General features: G+C 38.4%; 3 non-coding genes across 3 annotated transcripts; all 3 read left to right on the top strand.

Annotated features, from left to right (window-relative positions):
• The first annotated feature begins 10,075 nt into the window (after window positions 1-10,075).
• trnaw-cca lies at window positions 10,076-10,186 on the top strand. The gene is made up of 2 exons: window positions 10,076-10,113; window positions 10,141-10,186. It is a non-coding gene; the product is annotated as a tRNA-Trp (tRNA).
• Window positions 10,187-10,429: 243 nt separating this feature from the next.
• On the top strand, window positions 10,430-10,540 carry trnal-caa. Its single transcript has 2 exons — window positions 10,430-10,467; window positions 10,495-10,540. It is a non-coding gene; the product is annotated as a tRNA-Leu (tRNA).
• A 126-nt stretch (window positions 10,541-10,666) lies between these two features.
• Window positions 10,667-10,777, top strand: trnal-caa. Its single transcript has 2 exons — window positions 10,667-10,704; window positions 10,732-10,777. It is a non-coding gene; the product is annotated as a tRNA-Leu (tRNA).
• Window positions 10,778-15,713: the final 4,936 nt, after the last annotated feature.

Below are 15,713 nucleotides of genomic sequence, written 5' to 3'. Positions count from 1 at the left end.
CATCCGTTTCCTTATTAGGAAGAATCCTTGAGAGGAACGTGACTCAGATTGAAACCCATCGTCGTCTAGGTAACACTGTACACCCACTAGAAAATCTCTGTGTTTTGTAAAGACAAGAAAAGACCGTTTTTGTGTTTCAGTTTGAGCAGAAGGTCTGGATCTGTTATAAAGGATTAGGATGAACATCACTGGCATGATCACTAGTCATGCAGATTAAAATTCTGATCATTCCAAAGTGTTATGCTATAATAATCTATTTTTAATGCAATTGAATCTAATACAGTTTTAATGTTTAAAAACAATTAGTTGGAGTTTATAATGTTCTAAACAGACGCTCACGCATGCACATCGGTAATAACGAATCATTATATTTATATATATACTGTAGGTGGTAGGTAGTAATGATCATGTGCTGTTCAGTTAATATTCAGAGTGTGCGTGACCCATCATGGTCTATTATAAGCTAATGAAAGGAACAAAGTGAAATTTTAGTTTTCATCCCTTGCTTTTAATAATTCATGCTTTGCCAGAGTTACACAGAATGAAATGTCATGGGTTTCATCGACAAAAGCAATTCCCTACTAATTGTTTGTAAGAAAGAACAAATAATTAGCTTTTAAAGTTCATTCATGTCACAGTCACAGGTTGTCTTAGAGAGTTAATCTAATGGTTTTTTTTTCTTCCTTCTTTTTTTCTTCTTCTCACAGCTTCCACAGTTGGTTCCACAAACTCCAAATCAGTTCCTTTTCATTACATTGCTTTATTCCTTACCTGACCTATCTGTGTCTTTGCTTTGTATTTTACACATTCCACTAGTTTGGTCCAGACCTGAGACCTTTTCTGTGAATCAGTTTGTTCACATTTTAGATGGAATTAAGAAAAAAAAAATGGCAACGTTTACAGCATTAGGTGGCTGAAAGCTTTTCAGTCATCTTACTAACCAAGCTTGAGCCATTCTGGAGAAATCCTTCAATATCTGAGAAATACCCAGCATATGTGAGAGAGAGAGAGAGAGAGAGAGAGAGAGAGAGAGTGAGAGAGATCTTAATTTGTGTGCCATTTTTACTTAACACATTTTACGTGTCAAGATGTCATTTATAAATCTATTTTGTATCTCTTTATGCCACTTTAACACCTCAACGCTGGAATATGACTCATCATTAAAGAGATATCTGGGAATGGATTAGAATTGGGAAAATGCCTGATGTCTCTACCAATATCTGACAAGATGATTATACCTTGTCAAGCCTTAATTATAGTGCATCCTGGTCCAAACTTGAAGGAACACTACATCTGCACAAAATCTGTTTATTTGTGAATCTTCAATTCTGTTGACTGTAGTGTTAAAAATGAATACATTTCATTATTCCTGCTTCGTTATACAGATCATTATACACTTTTTCTCCATTTTTGGTAATGTTTAAATGGTGGGAAACCATTTGTTTGATACAGGTTGGCTCTCTTTCACTTTTTGTCTCTTTCTTGCTTCTTTGAAGCTAATAGACAGAAAAAAAAAAAAGATGCCGAAAACTCAATTCAAGGAACTTCAAGGTGCAAAGTGGGAGAAATCCTAAACGAGCGGCTTTAACCACGATTGGTACAAAACCCATGCTGTAGATGCCTTCTGTGAAAGAAAGAAAGAAAGAAAGAAAGAAAGAAAGAAAGAAAGAAAGAAAGAAAGAAAGAAAGAAAGAAAGAAGTAGATTTTAATAATTATTATTGATGCTTGTTTAATCTGGTAATTAGTAGATTTAGATTATTTGGAGAGTTAGAAAGTCCCTTTAAAGTGAATAGTTACTGTAGAAATGAGAACATATTAAAAAAAAAGTTAATTAAAATAAATGTCATAAACATCATGTTAGGGATGTGGTATCTCAGTGGTTAAGGTGTTGGACTGATTGGGTGGTCATGAGTTTTTTGGCTTCACCAAGCTGCCACTCTGGGCCCCTGAGCAAGGCCCTTAACCCTCAATTGCTCAGTTGTAAAAAACTGAAATAAAATGTAAGTCCCACTGGAAAAGGGTGTCTGCTAAATGATGTAAATGTAAATACGGACCAATATTGGACCTTTTGTCCAATCAGAGTAGAGAAAGATTTGTTGTTAATGCAACATTCACTCACTTTGATAAGCATTTCATTTTCAATTGGTTGATATTTATTTATTTATTTACTTATTTATTTATTTATTTATTTTCAGATGACTCACGAACCAAGTTCCATCCAATTGTTATCTTGGACAGAGCACCTCCTCAAGGCAGAAGCATGAACGGTTTTTCTCTATGCCTTTGTGAGTAAGACAGTGAAGGGATCACTCTGGAGAGCTGATGCTGAGAGACTAGGCTAAAAGGCTTTAATGCCGTAAGTAGCCTACGTTTCAGTTGTAGTTACCTTCTGTTTGTGTGATGTTTAAATAAAGCTGTGCCACTTCACCTGCATTGATCTACGGGTGTGTGTTTGAGGACCCACTTGTTTCTAGTCAGTGGGTGGAAATGCAGTGTGTTGTAGCACTCATGTTACCACAGGCTCTTAACAGATCCATGTTTTGAAATGTTTTCTGCATCACCTGGTAATAAAAAAAAAACTATTTCTTTTTGCTTTTTTTTTTTGTTGTTGTTGCCAAATTGATAATGATTGCAAATGTGTGGAAGGTATCGATGATGACTATTGAACATAACTGTGATAAACTGTTATAAAAAAAAAATTGTGTGTGTGTGTGTGTGTGTGTGTGTGTGTGTGCGCGCGCGTTTACACCAGCTTGTGTGTTTACACCAGCTGAGCTTAAGTGAAAGGAACAAGCAGAACTTTATTGCACAATATAATTTGCCTTCAGCACCCCAACTGTGCACCATAATAATCCAACCTGCACCATAGGAGATACAGGAATAAAACTGAAGATGGCATTTATTCATTGAGAAGATGTGTGCATTTGAATTTTTCACCTGAGAAAGTGTAAAACAGATTGACTACCGCTGACATTCTCAGCTGACTGGGTCGAACCTTTGGGTCGTTGAAGAAGGTCAGAATACACATGTAGCTGCTTTTGGTTTGGAAATCAGCTTGAGGCCAGAGCAAAGCTTCAACTCAAGTACTTTTCCTTTTGTCTAGTCATCTTTATACTCTATATGTATATTTATAAAGTGTGAGTTATGGAGTACATGATTGTGTTCTCGTGTCACATCATGTTATATAATCGCTGCCATTTTGTGGGACTAATAGGGGAATAACCTCATCGATGTAATGAATACTAGATAGCTCTTGATGTTCCAGGGCAACAGAGATGCTCGAGCAGTACCAGGAAATGTTTTACAGTTTTACAGTTCCACCCTTCCCCAATGCAGTACAGTACACACTACACCTTAAAAAGAATGACAAAATAAATATTTCAAACTAGACACATTCTCCAACATTCATCTAGACAGGGGTCCAGGGGTTGTTGTTATTATTATTATTATTATTATTATTATTATTATTATTATTATTATCATCCAGGGGTCGGCAACCCGTGGCTCCGGAGCCGCAAGTGGCTCTTTCATCCCTCCTCTGCGGCTCCCTGTAGATTTGGAAAATAAATATTTAATTTTAGTTTATTTTGTTAGTTTAAAAAAATGTAATTCTAAATTCTAAGATTGTGATGCTCTTGTAACATTAAAGTAAACCGTATTTAATTTTTTTGTCTCTCAAAATATGCGTCATAACTGCCGACTTGCGGAAGCAGACGCAATTTTTGGTTTGCTGCAGCCGGCAAGTCATGCAGGGCTGTCAAGTGTCACGCATTGAGAGTGACGGTCACGCATTTTGGTCTTTTGTCACGTTCTCCGCCACACATGGTATTTCTCACGCAGAATAACTTTTTGACTATTTATCATATATGCTGCAGCACCCAAAATGTATCAGTCTGCACTGCTGTCTCTATGGAACCGGGCAGGAATCAAGCGCGTCTCCTCTGGAGCTCTTAGTCGAGTCTGACACTTATCAGCCAATCAAAAAAAAGAGGCTACACAAATCTGGGAAAGATTTTTGGCTCCCTGTTTTTTTTTTTTGTTTTTTTTTTTTTTGTGGGAAACGGGTCCAAATGGCTCTTTGAGTTTTTAAGGTTGCCGACCCCTGATCTAGATCATACAGTCAGAGCTAGATTTGTTAAATACGGGTAATAAAAGTACCGTTTGCAATATATTCCTCCATCAGTCCTCTGCATTTGAATTCATATTCACATTTATGGTGTTCGGCAATGCCCTTATCCAGAGTGCCCCTATCCTTATTAAAAATGAAATGAAATTGGGCATAGAAGACTTTATTATCACCACATATATATTACAGCACAAAGGAATTCGTATTTGGGGTCAGAGCTCAGAGCCAGCTATGATCCAGCACCCCCTGGAGAAGGGAGGGTTAAGGGCCTTGCTCAATTGCCCTAAAGTGACAGCTTGACAGTACTGGAGCTTGAACCTTGACTTTTAGATCAACAACTCAGAGCCTTAACCACTTGAGCCACCACTGCCCCCTTTCAGAAGTGCTATTGAAGTCTTTAGCAATGAATACATCAATACTGGTTCACTAGGTCACTGATTAAATGACTGCCAGTGACTAAGCTCATCAGATATCTAGGTTCCAGAACAGAGAAGTATCTTGACACGTGCCTTGTACACCGAGAGATGGTTGGTCCAGTCAAAAACAGTGCTGGAGGATATGATGGAGCATGCGGCAGTGCTGGGTGTGATAAGAGCTTTGAGGTAAGTGAGAGATGGTCTGTTTTATTTATTTTATTTATTGCAGCCACTGAATTAAGCATCTGTTTTTTAAATGTGAAGAGTCAGGGAAAGCGAAAGCCAGTAGAGGGAGCGAATAAATGAGTGATGAGGTTGTGAGTTCAAATCCCAGGTTCTCCAAGCTCAATTGCCTTTAATTGCTCAGTTGTATAAAATGAGAAAATTATATGTCACTCTTGATAACGGCATTTGGCAAATGTCATAAATGTAAATGGGTGGTGTGGGAGGCAGGTTCTGGATCATACTGGATGAGTTTCTGAGATCAAATGGAGCTCAGACGCAGACAAAAAACATTGTTGAAATGACAAGGGACTGAACAAGGATCTGAGCACCCTATGTGGATAGAAATGAATGAATCCTTCTGATTTTATATAAAAAAAGACAAATATGAGGGTGTCAGTTTAGCAATGTAAGGAGAAATTAATACTTAGCTAGAAGTGTTCTGACCTACTGTAGGATAGGTGTGTACCTAATTATCTGTTCTGTACACATACATCTGATGTAGATGGGGTCCCATGATGACCCTAATTCATTCTTTCATTCTTTTTCTACCATTTATCCGAACTACACCGGGCATCAGGGCAGGATAAACCACGGAGGGCACACACATACTCTCATTCACTCACACACTCACACACTAAGGACAATTTTCCAGAGATGTCAATCAAACTACCATGCATGTGTTTGGACCAGGGGAGGAAACCGGAGTACCCGGAGGAAACCCCCGAGGCACGGGGAGAACATGCAAACTCCACACACACAAGGCGGAGGCGGGAATCGAACCCCCAACCCTGGAGGTGTGAGGCTAACGTGCTAACCACTAAGCCACCGTGCCCCCTATTTATATACAATAGTAAGTTATTTATTTGAAAGGTTTTTACCCATTACATTTCTGCAATTATCTGAGCTCATCGTTAAAAGTTTACAAAAACTACACTATGTAGAAACAAATAAAAGTCATAGAGCTTGTGTGACAAATGTCTTCGACAAGACGCAGCCATGTAACAGATCCGATCACGGCTGAAAGCTGTTGGACCTCCTGTTGTTCAGTAAGCAAGACACTTTGCTGCAGCTGGCAACTCTACAGATGTAAATTAAAACGGATTACAGCATGGCGATGCAGACGGAATAGTAAAGATATGTCACAAATAAAATGCTACATCCTGTTTAGAATTCATCAATGCTATAGAAAATCCAGCCCCACGTATAAGAACACGGCGATATTTGTCAAATGTCCTGGATTAGCAGGCGTGTTTGATTGAATGCTGGAAGGGAGCCAGAGATACAAAATACAGCAGTGCTGAAGCCTGTTTATTTTACAGTAATTCCATTCATTCTCCCTTAGCCACTTCTCTAGAGTGAGAGCCATGGCACGGTTAATCCTCAGGGTGCCAATTTTATATGTTTATTTATTTATTTTTTTTGGCAGAATGTTTTTTTTTTCTGTAATTATTCCTTCATTCATCTTCAGTAACTGCCTTATGCTGATCAGGGTGAATTTGATGCACTGCAGGCAAGATGGGACATCAGACCATACCTCACACCCTCACACCCTCACACACACACACACACACACACACACACACACACACACACACACACAAACACACACACACGTACACTTTACACACTCATTCACACCTGGGCCAATTACGCTTCTCACAAATCAACATGTTTTGGACAGTACTAGGAAACTGGAGAAGCTGAAGGAAATCCACAAGGGGGAACATAGAAAATTCCACACACACCATACCACAAGGTCAGGATCAAACCAGGAGCTGTATTTGCCTAACAACCCCCCTCACCCCCCAACGCCACAACCCCCTGCTTGCTACAACCCCAACGATAACCGCTTTACGCAGTCATCCCACGTGTTCTCCACTTCTGAATGAATGCACATATTTTTGCACTAATTCACATGTATTTCTGCGATAGTCCAGAATGTTCCGTCATCAGACCAAAAGCAAACCCAGTCCTATAACAATGAAAATTACACTCATTCATTCCTGTGTTCATTTTGATAAGTAACCTGGATTGCTTTGAGACTTTAGAAATCCTCCGTACCAGATCAAAGTTAAGTTTATAAACGCTCCTTTTAAAAAAAAAAAAGTGTACCAGATCGATATTTCATTAGAAGTCTACATATTATGTGACCAAATGGAAAAAAGAAGATTCATTCTGCACGGCTAACTGTAATAGAGTGTGAATGGATTGTCATACTGACTTTTACTGGCTTTTATAAGTAAATGTAATTATTGTATTTGTGCCATTATTTATTTATTGTAGACACTGAGGGAAAGAAAAGAACACAGGGGATGATTACTTTTTGGCAACGGTAGTGTATCTATCTATCTATCTATCTATCTATCTATCTATCTATCTATCTATCTATCTATCTATTGAGAGATCTATATCTATATCTATCTAGAGAGACACACACACAGAGAGAGAGAGAGAGAGAGAGAGAGAGAGAGAGAGAGAGAGAGAGAGAGAGAGCACTCCTCTATTCATGTTACTGTCCAATCTGTTCAGTATTGAATTACAAGCATGGAGCCTTCTTGCAAAAAGAAAGAAAGAAAGAAAGAAAGAAAGAAAGAAAGAAAGAAAGAAAGAAAGAAAGAAAGAAAGAAAGAAAGAATCTTAAGCTGTAATGAAAAAAGCAAAAAAGAAGAATTGAGTTAGTGTTTATTTTTAAACATTAAGTCTTAACAGTAACTAAAAATAATACTTTCTTCTCCTTATTTTATAGCCATACTACTTCTACTTCTGATCTACATTTATATATATATATATATATATATACATTTTTATGTTTGATCACAGCCTTTCTTGCTGTTTTCCATAATTCTATTCTTAGGATATTCTTTATTTTATTTTTAATTTTTATTCGGATCGATACTATTTTCATGACGCTGACAGTCGATAAAGCATTTCACGTCTTCATGTGTTATAAAGTGTATAATTGTGTATGTGACAAATTAAAATTTGAACTTGAATTTGATTTGAATCTGTCATCTGGTGTTTACTGTGTTGCCATAGAAACAACTCATTTCCCTGTCCATAACCCTTCTCATTTTATTAAAGCCTTAGTTGTGACACGGTGTAAACGTTCTTGTGTTTGTGTGAAAACATTTGCACCAATTCCCACCCACACCCTTGTACACACACACACACACACACACACACACACACACACACACACACACACACACACACACACACACATGTGCATGTTCAGCTTTATTGTCTTATTTTTTCCCCATAATGCTGGATGACTGGTTTTATCTCACGGAGTGTGATTACAGCGTGTCAATAGAAATCTACATTACTTTGACTTAAATGGAATTTCGCAAAAGATCTGGCTTTATTATCCACCGCACATCGTGCAGAAGAGTGAGATTTAGAGAATTACACCACCAGCTGTCTGTGCACAGTTGGACGGATGTTAGCTGGCTACAGATGCGTCATGCCTGTCTTCGTGTTCACTAACTAAAACTCTCACTCTCTCTCAGTGCACCATTTCTGCAGTCTCTCTCTCTCTCTCTCTCTCTCTCTCTCTCTCTCTCTCTCTCTCTCTCTCTCTCTCTCTCCATCCCTCTAACATATACTCTCATACACACACATACACACACAGACCAAATGTCTAAAATTCTGACAGTACATGTCTTGCAATCTTTCTAAAATAAGACTACGGATCAAGAGAGTTGGCATTTGAAGACGACGTGGACCAAGGAGATGTTTCCTGGTGGAGTTTGAAGAATTAGAAAAAGAATGCTGCATGTGAAGAATTCCATTGGCCTTGTCCCATCTGTGTGTATATGAATGTGTGTGTGTGTGTGTGTGTGTGTGTGTGTGTGTGTGTGTGTGTGTGTGTGTGTGTGTGTGTGTGTGTGTGTGTGTGTGTGTGTGTGTGTGTGTGTGTGTGTGTGTGTGTGTGTGTAAGGGAAGGAAGAGCAGCACTGACAGCTCAGGCCACTCAGCCCTCTAGTGATTAATGCCTGACCTTTCTGGCTTGTCTTGACACTGGATGTTGCTTAAGACATGTCTTGGCGTACGCCCTCACTAGATGTCACGCATGCCTGCCTTGATGTGAAAGGTTCTGTCGCTAATCTTTTCTCTCAGAGTAAAGATTTTCAGAGGGGCTGGATTGCTGAAAGCTAGTTTTTTTCAAACTAAAAAAGTTTCATTGTGTTCTTTTCCCATCACCCTCTTGCAACACCTGCTCTGCTTTCCCATCTTTCTTGGGTAGAGATAGAGAAAGTAATGAATGGGGGAGAGAGAGAAAGAAAATGGAGAGAGGAGTAAAAAGAGGGTGTAATTTGTGGCTTGACAAAGAAAAAAGTTTTGCTACTTGTGCTATTTACTGGATTTGTTACCATGAACAAAGTGATTTAGTTCAGCATTAATGCATCCTAAGTACTGATAACAAAAAGATACATAGCTTTTTTTCCCCTTTAATAAACTGCTGCATTAACAGATGGTTATTTCATCCATGAGTAAATATAATTCCACACCACACAGTCTTAATTAATATATTCTTTGTATTTTATGTAAAAGGACATACAGTTATATAATCCACGATATAATTCACGAGTTTCTTTGGTGTGAAAGTTTCACCCGGAGAAACGAATTAATTCTAAGTAATTACGTTAAATTCTACGTAATTAATTAATACTATGTAATTTAATTTTTCGTAATTTATGTGGCTATTTATTAGCAATAAAATAGTATAAAAATGTTAATGTATGCGCATTTAGTTAACATTTAAACGTTTGGGCCCTTGAGCAAGGCCCTTAACCTTCCCTGTTCCAGTGGTGCTGTATCATGAGTGTCCCTGCTCTAAAGGCTTCTTCTAAACACATCATGGCCTCAGTAATATAATAGAATTTTCACATGATATGAGGCCATCGCTGCTCGGTTTCTGATTGGGTGACTGTTGCTAAGCATCTAGCCGTAAGATTTTAACACCACGGGGTTTCACACTGTGTATGTTTGGCACTGAGTGTGGGGTTAAAAGCATTGAAATTCTGTTTCAGAGCAGAGGTTTATAACCCTGAGTAAAAAGCTGTGCTTCTAAATTACAAGGGTGAAATGTTCCTCTATCTGGGGTTAGATGCCAGATACAGATTAAACTAATCCGGGGTTAAGTGCAGTGGGAAAAACCCTATAGATTCTAAAGCAATAATGAGTTCAGCTTAAGGCGTGGGTTCAAATCCCACTTCTGACAGTTAGAGGTTAGTGACTGGAAGATTTAACGCAATCATAAATTGATCTAAATTAATTTATTAGATAACCGAGCATAGCATGACTGTCAGAATGGCCGAGTGGTGTAAGGTGCCAGACTCCAGGTTTGTTACCTTCCAGGTTGCTGCGTGCTCTGGTCTCCACATGGAGGCATGGGTTCAAATCCCACTTCTGACAGTTATTTGTTACTGGACTGGAAGTCTTAACAAACAACATAAAGACTAAGGAGTGTAAGACTCATTACCGTCCAGGTTGCTGGGTGTTCTGGTCTCTACATGAAGGTTTGGGTTCAAATCCCACTTCTGACAGTTGGGGGCTAGTGACTGGAAGACTTATCATAAATTGATCCCCTTGTGTTTGCGCAAAACTAGCCATAATGCTGATTTATTGGATAACTGGACACTACCACATAGTGTGTTTGTCAGGATGGCCGAGCGGTCTAAGGCGCCAGACTCAAGGTTTGTTACCTTCCAGGTTGCTGGGTGTTCTGGTCTCCACATGGAGGCGTGGGTTCAAATCCCACTTCTGGCAGTTATTTGTTACTGACTGGAAATCTTAACACAATTCATAAATGTATCTCCTGTGACACAATTGTTTAGGCAAAACTAGCTATTATGCCGATTTACTAGATAACTGGACACACTTCATAACCTGTCTGTCAGGATGGCCGAGCGGTCTAAGGCGCCAGACTCAAGGCTCATTACCTTCCAGGTTGCTGAGTGTTCTGGTCTCCACATGGAGGCGTGGGTTCAAATCCCACTTCTGACAGTTATTTGTTACTGACTGGAAGTCTTAACACAAATCATAAATATATCTCCTGCGACGCAATTGTTTAGGCAAAACTAGCTAGTTATGCTGGTTTATTAGATAACCGTATAGAAGTTAAATTAAATAAAATAAAAATAATTAATTAAAAAAAAAAATCAACAACCTTGTCTGAATGGCTGAGTGGTCTAAGGCACCAGACTCAAGGCTCATTGCCGTCCAGGTTGCTGGGTGTTCTGGTCTTCACATGGAGGCATGGGTTCAAATCCCACTTCTGACAGTTCTGGACTCATGTCCAGTTATCTAATAAATGAGAAACACCCAGCTACCTGTAAGGTAAGGAACCTTGAGACTGGCCCCTTAGATTGCTCAGCCATTCTGAGACACAAAGTATTGATTAGGAAAAGGCTGGAAAGCTATGGCCATTTAAAATAGTGTTCCTTGCAGTCAATAGTATTTTTCTAATCAGAAAATCATTTTCCAGTCAGCAACATATAACTGTCAGAAGATTTGAACCACAAGGAGCCTCCACAAGGAGACCAGAACACCCAGCAACTTGGAAGGTAATGAGCCTTGAGTCTGATACCTTAGACCGCTCAGCCATTCTTATGTGGTAATGTCCAGCTATCTAATAAATCAACAGGGGAACAATTTATGATTTGTGGGCTTGTCATGAACTTCAACTGTTCGAGAGGACCATTTGTTGTTTCGACAGTCCAGGGCCAGCCCTTTTTACACTGCAGCAGAGCTACATAACAACTGGGCACCAGAAACCAGCATTAAACAGAAGACAACTAAAAAATCGTGTTGCATTTGCCAAGGTCCATAGCTTGCAGGAAGGATGGACTGTAGAAAAGAGGCAGAAGGTAGATTTTTCCGATGAATCATCTATTGAACTGCATCCCAATCGTCGCAAATACTGCAGACCTATTGGAACACGTACAGTATGGACCCAAGATTCACACAGAAAACAGTCAAGTTTATTGGAGGAAAAATCATGGTTTGGGGTTAGATTCAGTATGGGGATGTGGAAGATATCTGCAGACTGGATGGCAACATCAACAGCCTGAGGTATCAAGACTTTTGTCAAAGAGTGTAATGTGGTAATATCCAGTTATCTAATTGCATAAACAATTGTGACGCAGGGGATCAATTTATGATTTGTGTTAAGTCTTCCAGTCACTAACCCCCAACTGTCATAAGTGGGATTTGAACCCAAACCTCCATGTGGAGACCAGAACACCTAGCAACCTGGACGATAATGAGTCTTACACTCCTTAGTCTTTATATGATTTTTGTTAAGATTTTCAGTCAGTAATAAATAACTGTCAGAGGTGGGATTTCTCATAACACATCTGTCGGAATGGCCGAGCAGTCTAAGGTGCCAGACTCAAGGCTCATTACCTTCCAAGTTGCTGGATTTTCTGGTCTTCTCATGGAGGTATGGGTTCAAATCCCACTTCTGACAGTTACTTCTGATTAGAAACATACATAAAAATGCAAAACACTTGCTAGAATTGACTGTAAGGAGTTTTATGGCCATAGCTTTCCAGGAAGCTTTCTGCCTTTTCCTAATCAATACTTTGTGTCTCGGAATGGTTGAGCGTTCTAAGGGGCCAGACTCAAGGCTCCTTACCTTCCAGGTAGCTGGGTGTTCTCTGATTTATTAGATACCGGGACACTTGCTGGGTGTTCTGGTCTCCACATGGAGGCGTGGGTTCAAATCTTACTTCTGACAGTTGTTTGTTGCTGACTGGAAGACCTAACAAAAATCATAAATGTATCCCCTGTTACACAATTGTTTAGACAAAACTAGCTATTATGCTGCTTTATTAGATAACTGTATAGAAGTTAAAAAAAATTAAGAAAAAAAAAACCTGGCACCCATGTCAGAATGGCCGAGTGGTCTAAGAAAGTAGAATGACATTTTATGAAAATAGAATGGCATGGTCTTATTTTAAATGAGAAATATGATCTAAGAAAAATAACATCAAAAACACACAGAAAAATGTTTATTATTTCAGGGTTTTTTTATTTGATCGAGTCAACACATTTCACCACACATCAGTAACAAATGTCATCACTGGGGGATTATTTTCCAGCTTTCTGGTCAGACGTACTGTATATTTAGCCTGGTCGAGGTTTTGAGCAGAATCTCACACTTCGCTTCCAACACAACACCTTATAGCAGTTATTACAAGTTCTGTAGAAGACAATTGAATCAAAACACCTGGTCGCTTCTTGATGTATTTTCTTTTAACACATCACTGAGGAAATAATTTTGTTTCTACATTTACAGCATTTAGCAGACACCCTTTTCCAGTGTGATATTCATATTATTTCAGTTTATACAGCTGAGCAATTTAGGGTTTAGGGACCTCGATCATGGACAGTCACAGCTTGGTGGACTTGGGATTCAATCTCATGATCTACTGATCCCTCGTTTCTAGAATAAAACGTTTCTAGGATAAAATGTTTCGTTACTACAAGAAAACATCTCTTTATGACAAAAAGGTTTGGTTAATACAAAAAAATATTTGTTTTAAGAAGAAAAAAATTGATTCGAAGATTCAAAGAGAAGATGGCAAATACATGTTGTCGCTGAGGACAACTACCTCCTGATCAATACACAATTATCAGACTGTATATGACCGTAGAAAGGACATTATTCATAATAACACTCTCTGGTGTTTATAACAGTTTATACAGTAATCACACCATCCAGTTTCACCCAAATGAGGATGAGGTTCACTTTTAAGTCTGGTTCCTTTCAAGGTTTCTTCCTCTTTCAAGGTTTTTATCACCACAGTCACCTCAGGCTTGATCATTGGGGATAAATACAAACACATTTAAATATAAGTCTAATATTAATACTGAACATTTGTCTAATATTAATCTTTGTATGATAAACTTTTCGTACTATATTTCTATACTATAAAATAGAACTAAGCCAATAAACTCCATAATAGTTTATTATAGTATAATGTGGAACATCTGTGAAATACGATAGTTCCTTTCACATTAGAACGACAACCATTTTTTATTTTTGAGTATGACATCCTCTCACTGGAAGACCTTCCAATGGGGAAAAACATTCTGACTGTTAAAATTCAATAAACACAAAAGTTCAATGTCACCATATCATGTGTCTTTTTTTCCATTGGTCACGTTATGTTTTTTTTTTTTAACTAGAAAAAATAACGTATTGAAACGAGCACATTTGAGTGCCTCAACCTATAATTAATATTGCAGACAGAATTACTTTTAAAACATCTTCCATTCAATTAGATTTAAAAATCCAACAGTGATGTGTTAGCAACAGTTAGTTCCAGTCCATTAATCTGATTGCATTTGGTCTTCCAAGAGTGCTTATATTTTCTGTAATCATACTGTGAAGACAGACCCAGATACAGGATCGCTTCAAATGAGTAGGGTTTAATAAATAATAAGACATAAAACAGGAACATGGACGAAAACTAAACAGGACAAAGGACGAGGATACACTGACGTTACACTGATGGATACACTGACGATGATTCCGAGCCTCCATCGGCAATGCGGCAGGGTTAAAGAGACACGACAATTAACACATAGGGAACAGGTGTGTAGAGATGGGGAGGAGTAAACAAAGGCATGAAACATACACAAACGCACATGGCCAAAGGTCCGGGACATTTCACTGGGTGTATCAATCCGTTCGTCTGTGTTCACCACGTAAGATTCAACTTTCTATTTTAAAAAACAGTTACTACAGTAACGTTAATTGGAAATAACATTAATATAACTTTTCACTTTGAAAAGCTTTAAAAATATATAAGCTTGTCAAATCAAGCAAGGCTTTCCTCAAGCTTGTTGGTTATGGATAAATCGAAAGTCATTTTTAGTCTAAGTCTAAATATTTCTGTAAAGCAGCCTTGAGACAATGCTTAAAGGCATTATAAGCACTATACAAGTACAATTTCATTTAATTGAGATGAATAATTTAAAAACTGAAGTTTTATCTGTAGACTTTTGACAGGAATGTAGAAATCATTGTGCGCTAACTAGCCAGCTAGCTGATGAAAAGAGTGTGACCTCTTCGGGGTCTATTAGGGGCAGCTAGCCGAGCAAATGTTGTATTCGTTTCTTGTTTATAGAACTGTTCTTTAAAAGCATGTTATGCTGAATGACACAATAAAGAGAGCTTTTAAATCACAGCCTCGCTGATATTCAGTATAACAGCAGCATTGCGAGCAGAATATTGCTTCGTTAATTAACCAGTTTCTTCTATTTTATCCTTGTAATAAGACAAGATGATGCAAATAAAAAACTGAGTAAATCAAGTAAATAATACATTACAAAACTCCAGGTGTGATGAGCCGAGAGAGAGAGAGAGAGAGAGAGAGAGAGAGAGAGAGAGAGAGAGAGAGAGAGAGAGAGAGAAAGAGAGAGAGAGAGAGGACAAAGCCCAAGCTCATCTCTGTGTAAGTGTTATCCTCCTTAGAAGCTGTGAGATTCAGGAAGAGAAGTGAAACATGAAGAAGAAAAGAGTGTGTGTGTGTGTGTGTGTGTGTGTGTGTGTGTGTGTGTGTGTGTGTGTGTGTGTGTGTGTGTGTGTGTGTGTGAGAGAGAGAGAGAGAGAGAGAGAGAGAGAGAGAGAGAGAGAAAGAGAGAGAGAGAGAGAGATGTGATAATACAGCAGGGAGAGAAAAATATGAGAGCTTCTAAAAGAACAGAGTGAAGAGAAAACTTGTGCATGAAGCAAATCAGGGTCACATCTGAAGAAGTGCTTTGCTTCAGCACTCCACTGTGTTGTACAATAAACATGCAGGAATTGTACTGTCTTTAAGACTCAAAGGGAAACAACTCGGACAACAGTGCCAAAGAATAACTCTATAGTTAATAGTTAATAGTTAATAATAAGTATTTTTGTCTATTCACTAGGAGTAAAATTTTCACA

The sequence above is a fragment of the Tachysurus fulvidraco genome, chromosome 13 (assembly GCF_022655615.1).
Source record: "Tachysurus fulvidraco isolate hzauxx_2018 chromosome 13, HZAU_PFXX_2.0, whole genome shotgun sequence".
Taxonomy (NCBI): Eukaryota; Metazoa; Chordata; class Actinopteri; order Siluriformes; family Bagridae; genus Tachysurus; species Tachysurus fulvidraco.
This window is presented reverse-complemented; position numbering and strand designations above follow the sequence as displayed.